Raw genomic sequence first — 19,221 nt, forward strand, 5'->3', positions numbered from 1 at the left:
GGCCATTGGTGATTGAACTCAACCTCCAGCCACTCCCCCCTTCTCAGAGGTCAGAGGTGGGGGGTGGGGCTGGTGGAGGTAAAAATTCCAACCCTCTAATTATGTCTTGGCCAACCCACCACCCATCCTGAAGCTATCGAGGTGCCCCCCACCCTAGGTACTAGTCATCTCATGAGCGTACAAAAGACACTTAGCACACTCCAGAGATTCCAATGGTTTTAGGAGCTGTGTGTCAGGAACTGGAGACAAAACCAAATATATGTTTTTAATTAAGTCACAGTGCTTCTTTTAAAAATGTTTAGGGGTACCTGGGTGGCTCAGTCGGTTAAGCGTTCAGTGTCCAACTTTGGCTCAGGACCCTGAGGAATCTCACGGTCTCTTAGTTGGAGTCCCAGCTCAGGCTCTGTGCTGACAGTTCAAAGCCTGGAGCCTGTTTCAGATTCTGTGCCTCCCTCTCTCTTTGCCCCTCCCCTGCTTGCTCTCTGTCTCTCTGTCTCTCTCAAAAATAAAATGTTTTAAAAAACCTTTCTTTAAAGAAATAGAAATGTTTAAAATGCCCCAACAATAGGTGCTGACTGGTTCGTCTTCTGAGGATTTCAAAACAATGTACAAATACCACTTCTCTGACTATAAAAAGGTAAAATGGGTCTCCTAGTTTTTAAAAGCATACTGATTCTTTTGAGCTCTTTGGGTTTGTACTGATCTAATCTATGCTTATAACTTTGTTGGCCTCTTGGCTAGAAACAGACTGGATCTTCAAAGAGTTCTGGGTCAGACAACCAAGGCCGGAATCTAAAGACCATCAGCCAAATACCTGGTTGACACATTTTAATTAAAATTGTTCTGTTAATGGGCTTTCCTCCTTTGTATGGTGATAAATACCAGGCAGCTTAACTAACATTTACTGGCAATTCCTGACTCCAGGGGTTCAGTAAGTGTGGCCCTGAAGGGCAGCATCAGCATTACCTGAGAACTTGTTAGAAATGCAAATTCTCGGGGCGCCTGGTGGCGCAGTCGGTTAAGCGTCCGACTTCAGCCAGGTCACGATCTCGCGGTCTGTGGGTTCGAGCCCCGCGTCAGGCTCTGGGCTGATGGCTCAGAGCCTGGAGCCTGTTTCCGATTCTGTGTCTCCCTCTCTCTCTGCCCCTCCCCCGTTCATGCTCTGTCTCTCTCTGTCCCAAGAAAAGTAAATAAAAGTTGAAAAAAAAAAAAAAAAGAAATGCAAATTCTCAGGACGCCTGGGTGGCTCTCAGCTCTGGTCATGATCTCACAGCTCGTGAGTTCGAGCCCCGCATCAGGCTCTGTGCTGACAGCTCGGAGCCTGGAGCCTGCTTCGGATTGTGTGCCTCCCTCTCTCCGCCCCAACCTACTCACATTCTGTCTCTGTCTCTCTCAAAAATAAATAAACATTAAAAAAATTATTTAAGGGGCGCCTGGGTGGCGCAGTCGGGTAAGCCTCCGACTTCAGCCAGGTCACGCTCTCGCGGTCCGTGAGTTCGAGCCCCGCGTCGGGCTCTGGGCTGATGGCTCGGAGCCTGGAGCCTGCTTCCGATTCTGTGTCTCCCTCTCTCTCTGCCCCTCCCCCGTTCATGCTCTGTCTCTCTCTGTCTCAAAAATAAATAAACGTTGAAAAAAAAATTTTTTTTTAATTATTTAAAAAAAAAAGCAGTGCAAATTCTCGTGGCACCTGGGTGGCTCAGTTGGTTGAGTTTCTGACTTCAACCTAGGTCGTGATCTCGTTGTTCCTGAGTTCAAGCCCCGCGTTGGGCTCTGTGCTGATAGCTCAGAGCCTGGAGCCTGTTTCATATTCTGTCTCCCCCCTCTCTCTCTCTGCCCCTTCTCCACTCATGCTTGCGCTCTCTCTCTCTCTCAAAAATAAATAAAAAAAAAAAAAAAAAAAAAAGAAGTGCAAATTCTCAACCCACCCCAGACCTACCGAGTCAGAAACTCTGGGGTGAAGCCCAGTGATCTGTGTTTTAACCTTCCGGGTGATTGTGACGTACAGATAACGTTTGAGAACCACTGCCTTAGGTACCTCCCTCCCCCCCAAATCATGAGGAATTTGCTCTAATTGACTCACACACTCAACTCCAGTCACATGTGTATCTGGATCCGGGTGGTGGTTACACAGGCACATAACTCCATAAAAACTCCCCAAGCTCTACACTTAAGATCTATAAATTTTCCTTGATTTAATCAAACCTCAATTTAAAAAAAAAAAAATCACAGTCAAACTGTACTTCTAGAAAGCTGGTTGGGGCTGGGCTTGTCCCTGTAAATGAAGGTCATCAGACCCAGGGACCTTGGCTAGAGTAGCACTGTTCTCTAACTTGCCATGGTGAGCCATTCCCTGGTGCTGACAGCCAAGGAGGCCTGTGTGCAGCAACCTCAAAGGGGTTTATTGACGTCATTTAGCAGTGAGTTAGTCCCCAGGCGATGGCCTCAACTTGTTCAGTATCATCGCAGGTATGTCCCCGAGCCAAGACGTGAGCCGAAGACACAGGAAGCCCTGATGTGATCCTGGCAGCAGATAGGCGGAAGCACTGGTCCTTCAAGCAACACAAGAAAAATAAGAGGAATCCAGGAAGCAGTGATAAAACCCAGCTGATCGGGGCTGTACATACAAGTCTTGGGCAACAGAGAAGCCATGGCCATGAGTCACATAAGCAAGAAGAACAGACCTGCTGAGGCACAGTCCTCAGTCCTCTTCTGCTGGCAGAGTCCTGGAGAAGCTGAGATAGGGGGCGGAGGGAAGCACTGGCCAAGAAGTGTCCTGCAAGGCCACAGCTTCTAGCAGGCGACTGTCTTCTTTTCTGCTTGTAAAAGTGAGGCACGGACCCTGGAGAGCCATGATGTCAATTCTGCACCGAGGCTCAGAACCACAGAAATCCTCTGCCCCAGCCCTGGGTTCCTTTTGTGTCCTGAAATGGAAACAAAACCAAAACCAAAAACAGCTTCCAGTCTCCCTGACCCATCAGGAACTGCCTTCTTGATTAACCACCCCTCCTCCATTCTTATTTGGGGAATCCTTGCTACACTTTGCATCTGGACCCACTCCTGCTGATCCCCACACTGCTGGGAACTGCGAGTGAGCCTGGCGGCCGCGAATGCTCACTGAAAAGAAAAGCAGAAGGAAAACTGCACCAGCAGGTGGACCCAGAGTCCAAAGTATGTTGTGCTCATGCGCGGGCACCTGCGGCTCTCCCAGCTAGCCCGGGTCCTCCCAGTTGCTTCTACAGCCCTGATCTGTCTCTGAGCCTCTTGAATTGTGTCAAATGTGACGTTTTTCATTCAAGTACTATGATACATATATATATATATATATATATATATATATATATATATAGGTCTTACCCAGCCTTACCCAGTTGAAATAGAAACAAATTTAAAGCCATTCCTATCTAAATCAGCAAAGTTTCCATTTCCCAGACCATTTCAGGCTGGGAAGCAGGTAGCCTAGGCAGGTCAATTTCCAGCTCCTTTTCAGTTTTGTTTCTGATACTTCGATTGCACTACTTTCAAATAAACAAATGGCGAATGCTCATTTGTTCCTTTGGCCACCCAGCTTCCAAACTTTACTTTTGTGTTGGGTGACTCTTTCATTGTCTTAAGTGTTGGGGGGGGGGGGGGGAAGGCTTCCCTCCCACTACAGAACCTGAGGTGGACAGGTCACCCTGTCTCCATCCCCTGGGATTTAGCCTGGGCAGCTGGGGACCTGAGCTCAGCCAATCAGATGCTGCCACCGGCGACTTTAACTCTTGAGCAATAATGCGAAGAGGAAGGGACCATTGAGAAATTATTCACTGGGACAACAGAGCATTGTGCTGACGTGTGACCTTGTCAGGTAACTAGTCAAGGCTAGTTTCTGTCCTTGGTCTCTTTGGGCCACTTCAGTGTTTGCTGTTCACTCCCTGCTTCTGTGACACTTGGGCTCGGAATCCCCAGATCCCATGGACACCAAATAGCGTTGCCATCGCAGGCTCTGTAACCCAGTAGTGCAACCCTGGTGGGTTGCCAAGCCCGGTTGTGTAGGGGCTAGATTGCCTGGTGATTCCTGCTTGAATGAAGGCAGGGGAGGTGGAAATACATTCATTTTTACTTTTATTGATAACTCACTCCTTTCCTGTCACTTCTCATGAATACATTCAAGAGGTATTAAGGAGATAAAATCAAAGTAATTTTATGATTCATTAGATGTGCAAATCAAGATTGAGTCCCAGGACTCTAACTCAGGCAATTATATCAATAGCTAAAACTTCCTGAGAAAGCAATACATGCCAGGAACTATTCCTGGTGTTTTATGTGTATTCTACCATTTAAACTCACCACAACCTTCACATATAGGAAGTATAACTATTCACATTTTAGAGATTAGAGAACCAAGACACAAAGAAGTTAAGGAACTCGCCCAAGGTTATCAGCCAGAAGGTAGTGGAGAGGTGCTACAAACCTGATGAATCTGCTTTCAGAGCCGTGGTGACAAATGGGTGCCATTTATTGAGATAGGGGAAATGAGAAGAACGGATTTTATGAAGGATGACAGTGGGTTCAGTTGATAAGCGTGCAAGTTTAAGGTGTCTGGGTCATGCCCAAGTGGGGTTGCAAATCTGGGTCGCGAGCTTAGGAGAGAGATCGAGATACAGATACAGACAGAGGAATCATCAGTGTATAGAAGTAATTGGAACCGTTAGAAGTAGAAATGATCCTCCAGGGAGAGTAGGAGAAAAGTTGAGAGCAGAAGAAAAACAAAGAGACTTTGGGAATATAAGAGGAAAAGCCTTTCAAGGATACTGAGAGAGGTAGAGGAAAAACGAGGAGAATATAGTGGTCTAGAAGTCAGAAGAAATGATCTTAAAAAGAAGGGACGGCCAGTGATATGGCACACTTCCAATATGCCAAGTGTATTAAGAGTGGGAACTATTCATTAGATTTGGCACCATGAAAGCAGTTGGAAATCTTGGCAATAATAGGATCAGTGGAAGGGCATCAGTAAAGGCCAGACTGGAGCGGGCTCATGGATATAAAGGAAGGACAATGGAAGATAGCCTTCTCTGTGTGTGGAGCTTCTGGTCGTGTTCCCTAGGCCGGATGTCAGCATGTGGAGATGGGCAGCCATTGGAATGCAGGCTTGGAGTTCTGCCAGGCCAGGCAATGGAATTTAAGAACATGAGTTTGGAATCTTGGAAAGAGTGTGGTTGAAATGACAGGCACAGCATCTTAGAAGAGACGGTGTAGGAACAGGAGGAGGGGCTGATCAGAAATACGTAAGGGGACCAAGTGTGGTTGGAGCAATTAAAGTGAAGTGCAGAGGGAATAGGAAGTTAAGGCCAGAGAGAAGGGTGTTTGAGCAGAAGAGTTCCAAAGTGGGGCAATGTGGGTTGAGGATGGCCCACAATGGGGCCATGGAAGGGTAAGCTGAGATCTCAGGATGAAGGTAAGTCCCCCAGTTACCAGCCTACACTTTTGGGTTAGAAAGACAGAATCTTCATGTCCTGCCAAGAAACATAGTGATAAGACAAGGCAGCTTGGTGTATAGAGACTCGATAATATCCAAAGACTGGAAGAGATATCGTTATGGGTTGAATTGTGTCCCTCCCAAGTTCACATGTTGAAGTCACTCCCAGTACCTCAGAAAATGACCTTATTTGCAAGTTTCGTCTCAACAGAAGTAATTGGGTTACAATGAGGTCATGAGGATGGGACCTAATTCAATATGACTCGTGTCCTTATAGAAAGGGGGAAAATTGGACAGGGAGAAAGACACAGAGGGAAGATAATGTGAAGACATGGGGAGAATGCCATATGAACATGAAGATGGCCATCTATGGGCCAAGGAGAGAAGCCTGGAACAGATCCTTCCTCATATCCTTCAGAAGGCACTAGGCCTGCCCAACATCTTGATTTTGGACCGTTAGCCTCCAGAACAATGGGACGACAAATTTTGTTGGTTAAGTCATCCAGTTTGTGGTCATTTGCTACAGCAGCCGTACCAGGCGAATACCGATGCCACCCCCAAAACTCTCTCAGGACCTCCCCAACGGCCACTGCGTTATGTATTATCGAACAGAAGTTAGGCCGTCACTGAAGTAACCACTGCCCAAGGGCCTGGGATTACAGCGATTGCTCTGGCTAGGGGGCAGAGTTCCCTGAAGCACACATATGCCTGATTCCTGAACAAAGTCAGGACTCAATGGACAAAGAAGAGGGGTGGGAAGGCTAGTGGGTAGACAGCCATGGTGTCCGCTGCGTTACCTGAGGGTCTACGCCTTATGACTTGCTCAGCATGCTGGTTTTGGCATTGTGTTAAGCATCCATGTACCTTTGGGTCTCGAGGAATAAACACACACAGCTTCTTTACACCGATGAAACCTTGAGTAAGGAGACTCCTGAACATAAGCTAGAAGAGAGACTCAGGGTGTTAGGGAAGAACTCCATGGACACTGAGAGGTGAAGCCAGTTCCTTGTACTTTAACCTGAGCTGTTTGATTACATCCAGAAATAGTCAACAAACTTTCACAACCCACGTTTCAAAATAGCTTTTAAACTTTGTTTCGTAATACCCCAAAAGCGTTTTGACACCCAATCTTCCACACAAAGCATAAAATGAGCAAAAACCAAATTTAATATGAACCGCAGTGGTGAGAGTCTCACTCCGCCTATGTCCAGGTCAGGTGTCCACGAGCCTTCCTGTGATGGTCACTGCAAGGGACAAGGCAGGAAAACAAAGCTCCAGAGGACAGGTGATATGGGGGACTTTTCCTTGATCCCACAGGTCCATGCCTAGAATTTTTATCTCACTCTTGCCTAAATTCCTCCCTCCTGAGCACCAGTCTCTGCTAAGTTTCTAGCGTTCCTTGGCATGTTCCAAAAGCTGGAGTGTTCCAACTTGCAGGGGATTTTCCCTCCCCCGTCTTGCTATTCCCAAGTGACTTTTTGGCTCAGGAGGAACCTTAAATTTCATAATGGCGATGATGAAGGATGGCCCAGTCCCTAAGCTGTCATCCTGTCTTTGTTGCTGTCCCCTGAGGTCTTGTCTCTCTTTTGGGCGGGGGTCACCTGGCCTTTGGCCACTGTACACGGACTTCTGCTGCTGACATTAGTGAGTCTTGCCTCCCATTGTCCCGACCCTACCACTTTTCTAGGCTTTCAAGCCTCTCAGCACTTCTGTGTCCCTCCTTTGCAGTCCCAGACCCCCTAGCTGCATTCCTTGTCCTGTTCTGGAGGGTCTGGGCCTCTGTGAAGCTTCCCTGGGGCAGGGGAAGTAGAGGGGCATCGGCACATCCATGCAAACAGTCCTCTCACCCACTGCTAATCCACTTCCTACGATCGAGTTGTTCCGGCACCATCCCAATCACGGGGCATCTCTAGGAGGCTTACAACTTTGCCATGTCCTGGAAAGCAGGAAACGAACCCACCTGCTTTGAGTTTCTCTGCACCTCTTTGCCGGTCATCGTCACTCCCTTACATCAGAATGTTGGCCCCAAAGTGGGGACCAAGGAACAGACCCTCACATGTGTCGAGTACTCACCTCCCTCAAATCTCTCCAAGCACCTTCCCAACCCAGAAACATGACCTGTATGTCCCATTCTGCAGTTGCTGTCCTCAACGGCTCTTCATAAGCTCTATGATTAATCTTCTAAGTTTAATTCTCGGCATTTGGAGGCATCGAGAGAATCCTGTCTCATTCAGGTGCTTCATTCTTCCAGTAGAAAGTCAGGCCTCTCGTCATTATTTTTTCTGCATTGGGCTTTAAAATATCTGTTTTGAAAGTCAAAATTGAAGTGTAATTTCTTTGTTCTAAACTGGTTCCATCATTCCTCTGCAGGTCATGCACTTAGAAAACTATTCTGAGGGGTGCGCGGGTGGCTCAGTCGGTTAAGCAACCGACTTCGGCTCAGGTCATGAGTTTGAACCCCGCGTCGGGCTCTGTGCTGATGGCTCGGAGCCTGGAGCCTGTTTCCGATTCTGTGTCTCCCTCTCTCTCTGCCCCTAACCCACTCGCATTCTGTCTCTGTCTCTCTCAAAAATAAATAAACATTAAAAAGAAAAGAAAAGAAAACCATTCTGAAGAAAAAAGAAGAAAGAAAAAAGGGCTGCCTGGGTGGTTTAGTTGACTGAGCATCCGACTCTTTTTTTTTTTTTTTTAACGTTTATTTATTTTTGGGACAGAGAGAGACAGAGCATGAACGGGGGAGGGGCAGAGAGAGAGGGAGACATAGAATCGGAAACAGGCTCCAGGCTCTGAGCCATCAGCCCAGAGCCTGACTCGGGGCTCGAACTCCCGGACCGCGAGATCGTGACCTGGCTGAAGTCGGACGCTCAACCGACTGCGCCACCCAGGCGCCCCTGAGCATCCGACTCTTGATTTCAGCTCAGGTCATGAGATCGTGGGATCGAGCTCTGAGAGTGCAGAGCCTGCTTAGGATTCTTTCTCTCTCTGCCCCTCCTCCCCCTCAAATAAAAAAAGAAAAACCCAAAAACTATTTTGCTTGATGGTTGGGGGAAGAGGGTCAAGGTAAAGAAATGAAAAGCATATAATTTAACATTAAACATTACCCCATTACAGAACCTAGCTCTCTTACTTTCTAACCGTGTGACCTTGGGAAAACTATTTATCTGCCTAAAGCCTCAGTGATGATTTGTAAAATAGAGAAAATAAATAGAACTTTATCCATGAGCTTGTTGCAAGAATTAAATAATTCATTTCAAGTGCTCAGTGTAGTGAAGAAAAAATAAAGTGCCCAGTGTACTATGGAGTACAGAGTGCTTGCTTTTTGCACACACAGTTACCCCTAAATTCTATTTTGCGACAATATTTTACAGCATATAAATGAACAATTAAAAGCATGTACTAGATATTTGGAACAACGATGAGGTGGTTATATATGTGACAGGTACTAACAGGTTGCAGACTCCTTTAGCCCTCCGGTAAATTAGGCCATGTGAGTGGATTAAACACCCAGGGAAATGTATGGAAGAGTTGAAGCCCTTATCCAAGGCACAGCAGTGTTCAAAGGGCGAGCAGACAAACAGTAAACTTCCAGATGAGAGGGGTGGGGGAAAGCTGGGGAGGGTGACATCATAGAAGTCAAGGCACAAGGGGAGCCTGGATGGCTCAATGGGTTAAGCATCCGACTTTTGATTTTGGCTCAGGTCATGATCCCAGGGTCGTGGGATTGAACCCCGCATTGGGCTCTGCCCGGACAGTGCAGAGCCTGCTTGGGATTCTCCCTGTCCCTCTCTCTCTGCCCCTTCCCTGCTTGCACACACACATACTCTCTCAAAATAAATAAACTTAAAAAAAAAAAAAAGTCAAGGTACGAAATCCTTTCAGTAAGGAAGGAGTAGCCAAGTGAGTACATGCTGGAGAGGGGCCTTAGGAGCTCCTATTCCACCTGGCTAAGGAATGAAGGCAGATGAAGAATTGGGGACAGCAAGTGCTGACAACCTATAAAGAAGGAAAATAGGGCTAAAGAGAGGTGGTCACTGAGTCAGTCTGAGATTTGTCTGCTTTTAGGATGGGAGAGACATCCCATCCTAACGGTGCCCTGGATGAGCCAGTGGGGAGGGATCTGGAGAGGGCAGAGAGAGGACCATTCTGAGCTAGAGGGGGCAGAGAGAGGACCATTCTGAGCTAGAGGGGGCAGAGAGAGGACCATACTGAGGCAGCCTGAGGAGAGATACCCAGATTCTGACGGGAGAAGAAGGTTCAAGCTCTAACTGGAGAGGGAAGGAGACTAGCTGGGTCCAGTTGTAAGCGTGCGGAGTCAGTGGCGGGAAGTTGGGTACGTTCCTAGCTGGTGGCTTCTCTTTTCTCTGTGAAGTCATAGGCAGAGCCATCTCATTCAGAGAGAGGGCGCGATGAATAAAGGGCTGGAGAAGGGTGGAGGGGACATTGGGGGACCATACAGAGAAGGTACACCGCAGGGCTCACTGATCTATCCAGTAACACAAAGTATCATGACACGGAGCTTTGAAAATGAAAAATTTGAGGGGCGCTTGGGTGGCGCAGTCGGTTAAGCGTCCGACTTCAGCCAGGTCACGATCTCGCGGTCCGTGAGTTCGAGCCCCGCGTCGGGCTCTGGGCTGATGGCTCGGAGCCTGGAGCCTGTTTCCGATTCTGTGTCTCCCTCTCTCTCTGCCCCTCCCCCGTTCATGCTCTGTCTCTCTCTGTCCCAAAAATAAATAAACGTTGAAAGAAAATGAAAAATTTGAAATGTGGGAAGGATATTTTTGGAGGGCTTCAAAGTAGAGGGTGTATTTATGCCATCGGCTCTAAACACTATTTTGGAACACGTGCATGAAGGAATGATATTTAGTGAGACGGGATTTTATCTGCCCAGTTTTTTTATGGTGGTAACCCCTCCCCAAACCCCAACTACGTAAGCTCTTTAATATTTTTGGGTTTTCTTAAAAAAATATATAATTTATTCTCAAGTTGGCTAACATACAGTGCATACAGGGTGCTCGTGGTTTGGGGTGTAGATTTCTGTGATTCACCGCTTACATACAACACCCAGTGCTCATCCCAACAAGTGCCCTCCTCAATGCCCATCACCCATTTTCCCCTCTCCCCTGCCCCCCTCATCAACCCTCAGTTTGTTCTCTGTATTTAAGAGTCTCTTGTGGTTTGCCTCCCTCCCTCTCTTTGTAGCTATTTTTCCCCCTTCCCTTCCCCCATGGTCTCCTGTTAAGTTTCTCAAGTTCCACATATGAGTGAAAACACATGAAATCTTTCTCTGACTGACTTGTTTCACTTAGCATAATGCCCTCCGGTTCCATCCACGTTGCTGCAAATGAATATTTTAGTTTTTTAAACGTTTATGCATCTTTGAGAGGGAGACAGAGTGCGAGTGGGGGAGGTGCAGCGAGAGGTGGGGGACAGAGAATCCCAGCAGGCTCCACACTGTCAGCACCGAGCCCAACGCAGGACTCAAACCCACAAACCGTGAGATCATGACCTGAGCTGAAGTCAGACACTGAACCGACTCAGCCACCCAGGCGCCCCATAAGCTCGTTAATATTCTAATATTAAACGAAGGTTACCTGGTAAAATAAACTGATAGTGAATGGATTCCACATTTTCTACAAGAAACTTCTGCTCTCTTCACTTACAAAATCTGTTCGTTTACCACTAGGTGGCGCTTTGTTCAATTCGTTAAAAAATAAAGTTTTCATTGGATTCCTATTTCAGAAGGAAAGTGTACCGAAAAGCAAACATGCTACCAGCTGGATTCCAGTCCTAATATTTACTTTCCAACTAGCTCCAGTTTTCTAGACTAGCTGTGGTATGAATGCAAACTGTGCTTTCCTCAAGTGTCACACGCTGTTGTATTTGTCTCCCGATGAAACGGAAATTTCATCCCATTCCCTTGAAAGGACCCCGGAATGAGATGATGCAGGAGGCAAGCCCTGTGTGGAAGAGAAGCCCGATGTGAATAGCGCCTGAGGGATCACTTTGTGTTTATAGTTCTTGTGCTTTCTTTTAAAATAAAAGTTTTGTAGGGCGCCTGGGCACTCTGGGTTTTGGCTCAGGTCGCGATCTCACGGTTGGCGAGATCGAGCACCTCATCGGTCGGTACAGAGCCCACTTGGGATTCTCTCTCTGCCTCTCCCCGGCTCGCGCATACACACGCACGGGTACTTTCTCTCTCTCAAACAAACTTAAAAATAAAATAAAATAAAACTTGTGTATTAAAAACTCAAAGTCCCTTTTAAATGAAAAATATTGACTAGCTTTTTCATCCCCTTATTTAATAGTGCCTACCACCCCTAGTGCTAGACATACTTAGCTAAGTCTTCTGCAAATTCATTACTTCATTAAAAACAACTTTGTTAGAAACTGAAATTATGGCTCTCTTATGAAAGTGCTCCCAGCTAGAATAACTATTTAAGTAAAATACATGCCTTTTTCTCTCATCAGAAGTGGTAAAATAGGATTTTATGTATCAACCCAAAGACTTCCTTTCCCTCTGTGTCCAACCTGGGATGGAACCCTAATTCTGCTACTTACCCGCTCCATGACCTTGGACAAGCCTCTTCCTGTCTAAACCGAGGCTCTCCAGCCTGTAATATCAATATCTGTCTCCCAGGATTAGTATGGTGGGCAGATTTTTTTTTTAATATTGTGAAGCTTTTGGTATGTAGCAGAATGCTTGGTAAATAGCAGATATTAAGTATCAATTTTAGATTAATTGAGTTCTGCTCGAAAATTACATTACATACAGGAGCTTTGTAGGATACCTTGTTTGCGTTCCCCCTTCCGTTTGGTTCAGGTGTGGATCAGACCCACAGGCGAGGCTCCCTCCCTTCTCCATCATCCTGAGAACTGCCAACACCTTCCACATCCTGTGATGCTCTGTGACTTTGCTGAGGAGTGGGGGTGACATGGGCGGGGACGCCATAGCTTCCCACCAACTCCAGCCATCTTTACTGCCTCCCAAAGCCTGTTTCCCTCCCCCAGGGAGCCCCCGTTTTCTATCATCTCATGTCATCCAACTCACTCGCTCCCCAGCTCCCACTCTTTCTCAGATTGGAATACCCATGACCGCTCAGTCCGCTTTCCTCAGTCCCGTCTGGAATTCCAGGAAACAAAATCATCTGATCTCTTTACCCTTGGGGAAAACAGGCTTAGCAAAGTCCTGAAATCATACAACGTACTCCACATTTATGCTAACTTCTTACCTAATCTCGTTGACAGTGATGCCCATCCTATTCCACAGCAGGCGCCGGAGGGGTGTACAGTTTGGGAGCAGTTGGCAAGAAACCAAAGGGCTTTGAGACCCATACGTTTACCCCAGGGCTTTACCCCAAATGCCAGCGTGGTGGACTCGGGGCTTTCCCACCTATGTACCCAAACGCCACTTTTACACAGTTTAAAGAGCTGTTCTAGGGACGCCTGGGTGGCGCAGTCGGTTAAGCGTCCGACTTCAGCCAGGTCACGATCTCGCGGTCCGTGAGTTCGAGCCCCGCGTCGGGCTCTGGGCTGATGGCTCGGAGCCTGGAGCCTGTTTCCGATTCTGTGTCTCCCTCTCTCTCTGCCCCTCCCCCGTTCATGCTCTGTCTCTCTCTGTCCCAAAAATAAATAAACGTTGAAAAAAAAAAAATAAAGAGCTCTTCTAAATCCATGATTAAGTATCTCTTCAGCCTCCTCCCCAAGTGAGCAAAGAACAAAATCTGGCTATAGGAGAAGCCCCGGCCCAGAGCTGTGGGCACTCTGCCCGGGGGCCTTTTCGTCTTGGAGCAGGATGCGGGCTGGTGACAAGGTCCTGGGCCCAGAGCCTCTTTGGCCCAGGGTGATGGCAGGTGACCACAGACCCAGAGCACCAGGCCCAGCCAACCGCCTATGGCAATGGAATCCGGTAACAGAGGCCAAAGAGGACTCAAGATGACAGGAAAGCTAAGAAGCCACAAGGACTCTCTGATGGTCACTGGCCACCTCAGCCTGCTAATGCCGGGCTGTGCTGTCCGGCTGCTGCCCTGCCCCTATACCAGCTTTGCCCCAGTTGCCCATAGTGAAGGCTGAGACCAGGCAGGAACACTTTAAAAGACTTACCGGAGACTTTCTTGAAGGTCCGGCGATAATAGAAAAAGCACTATTCGGGGGCGCCTGGGTGGCGCAGTCGGTTAAGCGTCCGACTTCAGCCAGGTCACGATCTCGCGGTCCGGGAGTTCGAGCCCCGTGTCGGGCTCTGGGCTGATGGCTCAGAGCCTGGAGCCTGTTTCCGATTCTGTGTCTCCCTCTCTCTCTGCCCCTCCCCCGTTCATGCTCTGTCTCTCTCTGTCCCCAAAATAAATAAACGTTGAAAAAAAAAATTAAAAAAAAAAAAAAAAAAGAAAAAGCACTAATCGGAAAAACCCAAAACGCACAAAGCGACCCCACAGCAACAGCAAAAACCTTCCTTCTACGCAGGCCCAGACCTTCCCAGGGCCCCGGATCTGAGTCCCCTTCCCCACTCTCAGCTCACTGAGCCAGGAATAGCCCACCCAGGCAACTACACGCCCGGATCCCAGCCTCTGGTTTCCTGGGACACTTCACCCTCTAGCCCAAAGCTTTGTCTCTGCCCCGGGCTGAGCTGTTCCCGGGATGACGGACAGGGGGGGATATTCATCCTTTCAGGGAAAACCCAGTCTCCTCACAAACGCTTCAGAGACTCCAATGGGAATGGATAATCACCCAATGATTACGAACGCATTTCTCAAATTCTGGGCTAGTCTCCTGTATACGAGCATGCTCAGAATACCAAACTGAAACTGAGTTGTGTAAAGCTCAGTCCAATTTATTTTCAGTTTCTCTTCAAAAACTAAACATTCTTGTGATCCAGCTCATCCAGGCTTCGCTTTGTTACTACATATTTTGGTGACGTGTTCTTCAGAATGAGAGGGCCTGTTAACATTTTTGATAGCCCTTTACCATTTTTAATGGAATATTTTCATTTCAAGTAGTACTTTAGACTTCGAATGCTAGTTTTCCTGGTGTTAATATTTCTCAACCTCCCATTTGATTTTTTTCATGTTTTGAAATGTATTTTTGAAAGAGAGAGCGTTAGGGGCGCCTGGGTGGCGCAGTCGGTTAAGCGGCCGACTTCAGCTCAGGTCATGATCTCACATGTCTGTGAGTTCAAGCCCCGCGTCGGGCTCTGTGCTGACAGTTCAGAGCCTGGAGCCTGGTTCGGATTCTGTGTCTCCCTCTCTCTCTGACCCTCCCCCATTCATTCTCTGTCTCTCTCTGTCTCAAAAATAAAACATTAAAAAAAAATTAAAAAGAAAGAGAGAACGTGAGTGGAGGAGGTGCAGAGAGAGAGGGGGACAGAGGATCTGAAGTGGGTTCCGTGCTGACAGCAGAGAGCCTGATGCAGGGCTCGAACTCATGAACCGGGAGATCACGACCTAAGCCAAAGTCGGACACTCAACCAACCGAGCCACCCAGGAGCCGCTCAACCTCCCATTTTATTAGTTTGCATTTCCCTGCCATATCCCTTTGTATCTTTTTATTTTTAACCTTTCTTTTTGTTTGTATTTATCTCTTGTACAGATAATACAATTGGAAGTTTGGATTTTCACCCGACTACGTATTTATTATGTTCTATTGTTATTTTCCTCCCTTTCACCCAATTTCATGATTTCCCCTGTATAAATGTTTTTTCCTTTTCCCACACCATCGAAATTGCCTAAGCGTTCCAACAAGCTGATTTAAGTCTCTGTTTCTTCATCAATGTGTAATGACCCTGTGATTTCACGGGCCCAGGCCCTTCTGATAATCCCATTGCTTCACCATCTGTAAGATGTTAAGCTCATCTACCTGGTGGCCACAGTTCACCTCCACGTGGACACTGCAGCTGAGGACAGGGAAAAGAGGAAGGGCGGGACTCGGGAAATTGCACACGTGATTTCCATTCATTCAACGGGCCGGAACTTTATCACCGGTAGCAAGGGAGCCTGGGAAGAGCAGTTGTGGTAGTGACTCACTTGTCTCTCAGACCCATCCTCTACCCTTTCACACTCTGGTTTTTGATGCTGGGATTCAAACTCTGCAAACTACGTTTCTCAGCTGACTTCGTGATAAGTTCTGCCAAGAAGAGACAGTGGAAGGAAAGTGGAAGGTAGGAGAAGGATGTTTATCTCCTCAGTAACGTTTGTGCGACCATATAAAAGATAATTTGGACGTGGGGTTCTAGGGTCAGAACGCTGTAAAGATTACTCTTAGATGTTAGCCGGTATTTCTTGTGTCTTTGAGCACCGTACGAGATCAACTTGAACTTTGGTGTCCCATCCTGTATATGTCCAGAGCGCTTCAAGAGCTCTTCAAATTCCCAGGGGATTTGTGTAGCATAGTGGTTAAGGGCGCCGGCTCAAGAGCCAAACTGCTCGTGTTCTAATTCCGACTCTGTTGCTTGTGTAACCGTGTGAACTTGGTTCCTTAAGCTTCTATTGGCTTCTCTGTAAACTAGGAAAGTAATATACCAACTGGGTTGCCGTATCTTTTCAGTTCGCTACTGGTTCCCTTGTATTTAGGTCAAGCTATGAGACTAGTTGTTGGTTGTGAATAGAAACGATGTTTGTGATTGATTAGTACTGCTGGTTTGAGACCCTCAAGATTTCTCTCCCTATTTCCTCCCACTTTGGCACAACAACAGGCGATATTCAAGATGCTAAGAATTGGCCAGGTCTAAGACCCAAGTACAAAAGGAAGTATATAGACCCGTTGTTTAGATATTTGCAGGTTACAAGCCAAGATCACAAACTATTACGTATCATAAAATATGCTCTTCTACCTTCCTTGGTCCATCCACCTTGATAAATCTATTTCCATAATGAAAAAAAGCAGCTAATGCTACTTTTTATGACTGAGAGTCAGCAAAATATGAAAGATCTCTGAATATAATAATGATTGCACATATCTGGCGTGTTCTTTGGGCCAATTATAATTACATGAGTAAGAAAATTAAGACACAAAATTTATGACATTTATTTATTTTTTTAAACGTTTTTATTTTATTTTTGAGAGAGACAGAGTGTGAGTGGGGGAGGGGCAGAGAGAGAGGGAGACAGGATCTGAAGCAGGCTCCAGGCTCCGAGCTGTCAGCACAGAGCCGGTTGCAGGGCTTGAACTCACCAGCCGGGAGATCATGACCCAAGCCGAAGTGGGATGCTTAACTGACTGAACCACTCAGGCGCCCCTATAACATTTATTGTATTTATTCTTGCCTTAATTTTAATAAAATCACTAATAGGTTGCTATAAGATTTTCATACAATTTCTATTCTTTTTGACAGTAGGGTTAAAAGAAAAGTAATTCAGCAGTGCCTGGGTGGCCTCAGTCGGTTAAGCGTCCGACTTCGGCTCAGGTCATGATCTCATGGATCGTGGGTTTGAACCCCACATGGGGCTCTGTGCTGACAGCTCAGAGCCTGGAGCCTGCTTCAGATTCTGTGTCTCCCTCTCCCTGCCCCTCCCCTGCTCATGCTCTGTGTCTCAAAAATAAACAAACATTAAAAAAATCTTTTTTAAAGAAGGTAATTCGAAGTGTACCCAATTTAAATATAATTTTATCAAAATGGAAAATATGTAAATGCATTTGATATTATTTAATTATTTTCAATAAATAAAATTTAAAAATTGTTTTCAAAAAACACTATTTTCTCCCCAAAGAGTAAAATTATCTTTGAAAAGGTCAAATAAAGTTATAATTAGTAAATATCAAACATAAATAAAAATGAAGCAAAATTAATCAACGTTGAAATTTTAGTTAAATGTTATGGGTGTTTTATATTTTTTATTGCAATTCCGGTGTTGAAGGTTCACTAGTTGCCAATATAAAGGGAAATGGTATCACCTCATGCATGCAGCTGGACCTGATATTTGTAAATTTAAAAGTAACGTACATTATTAACATTGCAAAATGTTTCTCAGACACCATGTACATCTTCTGACAATACTACAGATTGGAACAAGAAAATGGGCTTTTGACATCACTGGGAAATAATACCTTTTGCACACGAATCTATTGCATTCATGTGGAGAGAAAGGATTTGACAAATTAATGTCTTTTTCGTAGCTAAATGCTTTTAATACTCAAATCTCCCTTGAATTACAAACTAGTGCTCATCCCTGACACCAGCAGTGGCACAGTCCACAAAACTTCATGACAGTTACTTTTGTTTTAATGACATATGAAAGAGATGCAGAGAAGTGTGTTTCTGGAGGCTGAATGGTATAAGTTATGAGAGCAGCGGTTTTAAGATTATGGGTCAGGCTGTGCCAGGACTGAGTATTGGATCTCGAAAGTGTGGGCTGCTGCCTGGACCCCCTTTCGTCCAGGTCTGAGGGGACTAGAGTGGCACAGTTGAAGAAGCCACCTGCTCTTAAACTCCAAAGGAAAAAAAAGTTGGAATGTGAAAAGCCAGTCAAGACTGAACCCAGCAACAAAGAAATGTGTCTTCTCACTTAAGTCTGATGATTTCAACTTGCCAGTGTTTAGAGAGACAAAGGGGCCCAGGAGAGAGACATTGAGATGTTTGGAAAGATGTCTAGGAACAAATGCTGGGTGTGTCCACTGGCTCATGAGACTGACTTGAAGCAAATAGATCATAAGTCAGTTGAGATTTTGAGAAAGTTACATTGCAGAAGAATCCATGAGCCTAGACTAAAAAGGTTTTAAGAGGTGAAATAGTCCCTGGCTGCCAAACTTATATAGGCAGGAGGTAGGTTGTGAAATCTTGAGTCTCCCAAGGAGAACATAATCTCCTACACCCACCAAAGATGTGGCCAAAGAGGATAATGAAAGTGGAAGATACCTCCAGAAAGGTGACCTAGGGGCCACAAAGGATAGAAGAATTCCACAAATGGGTGGGATCAGGTCTAAAAAGGAAGTTCCCCAAATGTCAGAAAAGGGAGCCCTCAGAATGCCTCTCCCATCAGATTTGAAAATTGCTATAGGCTAATGATTGCTGTGTGCCCTTCACCAGTCCTTTTTCTGGTGAGAAGTTTCTATTGTAATTATTTCATCCTTGATTTGCAGTGGAATAGTGCAAGTGTTGGGGGTTTGAAAGAAAAGAATATGTCCATTAGTTCAAGTATTGCTAGGTCACAAAAAGCTACATTCTTATCTGATAGGGAGGTCTGTGCTTGGATTTCCCCCATCAGCCATGGACTTTGTACTGGATGCAATAACTGGATGGGACTTTGGGTTTTCTTCTTTTAGGAAGTGAGATGTTCAGTGTGGGAAGAGGAGTGTGTCCAATGGTTGGTGGCCAAAGGGGTGGACTGTTGCAGAGATGGCCACCTTCCACTGGAAATTGTGCTCTATCTCTATAGTGTAGAGATACTGCTGGAAAGATGCACAGTCAGTTCCCCTGCCAGTGAGTGGAGTTTTACTGGGATCACACTTTCCTGGCTCTGGCTTTATAATGGGAACCCAGTAGGCGCCTGGGTGGCTCAGTTGGTTAAGAATCTGACTTCAGCTCAGGTCGTGATCTTGCGGTTTGTGAGTTCGAGCCTCGCATCGGGCTCTGTGCTGACAGCTCGGAGCCTGGAGCTTGTTTCAGATTCTGTGTCTCCCTCTCTCTCTGCCCCTTCCCTGCTTGTGCTCTCTCTCTCTGTCTCTCAAAAATAAATAAATGTAAAAAAAAATTTAAAAAAAATGATGGGAGCCCAGTAACAGCCTTTCACTTGCAGCCATGACTCCTCTGCCCATCTGACTCTAAGGTATATTAAAATTGT

At 46.2% G+C, this 19,221-nt stretch overlaps 1 long non-coding RNA gene across 1 annotated transcript; it reads right to left on the reverse strand.

The window, feature by feature from the left end:
* Positions 1 to 2,378: 2,378 nt before the first annotated feature.
* LOC123379177 lies at positions 2,379 to 13,661 on the reverse strand. The gene is made up of 3 exons (XR_006583322.1): positions 13,556 to 13,661; positions 6,253 to 7,758; positions 2,379 to 2,921 (listed from the first exon to the last, which is right to left on the reverse strand). It is a non-coding gene; the product is annotated as an uncharacterized LOC123379177 (long non-coding RNA).
* Positions 13,662 to 19,221: the final 5,560 nt, after the last annotated feature.

Source organism: Felis catus, chromosome C1, assembly GCF_018350175.1.
Source record: "Felis catus isolate Fca126 chromosome C1, F.catus_Fca126_mat1.0, whole genome shotgun sequence".
NCBI lineage: Eukaryota > Metazoa > Chordata > Mammalia > Carnivora > Felidae > Felis > Felis catus.